This window comes from Seriola lalandi, unplaced genomic scaffold, assembly GCF_002814215.2.
Source record: "Seriola lalandi dorsalis isolate HSWRI2012SDOR001 ecotype SW California unplaced genomic scaffold, Sedor1 jcf7180001976605, whole genome shotgun sequence".
Lineage (NCBI taxonomy): Eukaryota > Metazoa > Chordata > Actinopteri > Carangiformes > Carangidae > Seriola > Seriola lalandi.
Window position 1 is genome coordinate 1 of NW_019447271.1, and position 1,994 is coordinate 1,994.

General features: G+C 40.1%; 1 long non-coding RNA gene across 1 annotated transcript; it reads right to left on the reverse strand.

Moving 5' to 3' along the window:
* Positions 1 to 305: 305 nt before the first annotated feature.
* Positions 306 to 1,930, reverse strand: LOC111656630 (uncharacterized). The gene is made up of 3 exons (XR_015437315.1): positions 1,784 to 1,930; positions 1,244 to 1,402; positions 306 to 487 (listed from the first exon to the last, which is right to left on the reverse strand). It is a non-coding gene; the product is annotated as an uncharacterized LOC111656630 (long non-coding RNA).
* Between the last annotated feature and the right edge of the window lie 64 nt (positions 1,931 to 1,994).

Sequence of the window (1,994 nt, forward strand, 5' to 3'; positions counted from 1 at the left end):
CATCTTCTCCTCTAGGCCACAGGGTTTATAGTCATGGATTCACTGATAGCAAAATTCCCCTTATGAGCTGGAGATGCTCTTCTCTCCTGATTTTATCTATTGTGCTTTATTGAAGTGATAAACAGTCTAGTTTCCATATAAGCAAGTTGAAAAAAGTCATCTAAAAGCATAAAAAGTGGGAGAGAAACTGTGAATATGACATATTATGGTTTTAAGCCTGTAAAGTGAGCTACTTGACAATGTCCTGAAGGGGAGGAATAGCGGCCTCTAGCTGACACCCAAAGGAAGACATTATGAGAGGTTGCTCAATGTCACATAATTTTATTACACAGATACAGAAATAAGTAAAGTCTATGGATTTGTCAGATTTTGTTATCGATGTATTCTTATTTAGTTGAGAGAGTTATTGGAGTCATAGCGGTTCACCCTGTGTCGTCTCCTTCAGTCAGAGGACTCTCCTGCAGACTCCAGTTCAGATAAAACGGCTCTGGATGGGACAGAGAACCAAGATACTGTGTGTGAACATTAGGATTCAGTAAGAATATATACATACATATACATGACATCAAGATCAAAGGCTACTACTCAAACCTTTTTCTTTGTATTTCCCAGCAATGTAAGAAACTAAACATCTGATTTACTTGTGTAAGATGCTTCTATCAAGCCACTATCAGAGACTTTGTGGAAAGTTTCTGTGGAAAACTTCTAAAAGAAAAAAACTGCTCTTCTTAATTTTGTCCCTGAGAGCTGAATCAAACACTCTCAATATCATACTATTGTTAATTCATCATATCATTTTGATGAAAGTTGTGGAGGTAAAACACTGCACACTTGAGATTTGAGGTCTTTTGTATTGTTACGCTATTCACTGAATTTTCACAGTAAAACAGTAGCTGTTTTTAGTGGTTCCACAACAGTTTACAACTACGTCCTCAGTTTCACATACTGACCATATGACACTACCCAAGAAAAGGCTGCATTTGAAGGAGCCTTTGAAATGCTCACGCTGCTGTGACGCAATTGGTCTTCAAATGCAGCTGCTGAAGGATGCGGCCCCAAAATTGGGACACAGCTATAGTGTCTCCTCAATGGCTGAACTTGACAGCTGTGTGCAACAGATGTAGTCTGATTGCTGATTTCCCCAAAAGTGCAAAAAATGTGTACATGACATATATATTTGTCAGCGATTGTCTCAGATGAAAACACGCTTCCTGCAGTAGTACAACAATTCTCTACTCCTCACCTCTGCTCCTCGTTCAGATCAAACTCAGCCAGAGCTTTTTTTGCTAGCTTTGGTGTTTCTGGCAGACAGAAGGCTGCAGACAGCTGAACAAGGTCCACTGCTCTCTGAGGAGATCCATTGCTGAGACACACCGACAGGAAGTCTTCCAACAGTTGCTCACTGGAGAATCATACAGCGGGAAACACACGGTCATAAGCTGCTCAGTCAACATGAACATTTCGGCCAAATTTGTGTCATCAGAAGAAGTTCTAAAAAGCATTACATTTCATTTCTACGACTTACTGCACCAATATGTCTAATTACACACTTTATAACCTTGTACTAGTGACATGTTTACTGCTGGTGTTGACAAGTTGGAGATATTGGAGCCAAGAAAACAAAAGGATTCCAACTTTACCACAAGTAATTACTACCTGGAGAATGTCATTATAAAATATCCCCAAATGATGAACATGTCATAAATCAGAGCTCTGAGGTCACTTGAAGATTTTCTGTGTCTTTGGAGTCAAAATTGTGGTTGTAGTTTGGGTGGAGACTTACGAAGGAACTCTGTTGTTGGATTTGAAGAGCTGCAGCATCTCCCTGCAGAGAGAAGGATAGAGGGGAGCAGTTGGATGTTTCACTTAAACATTAGAGCATTATTAGAGTCAGATTAAAGTACAAGCTCTCCTGTAAATGGACAGAGAGACAGACAGACAGACAGACAGACAGACAGACAGACAGACAGACAGACAGACAGACAGACAGACAG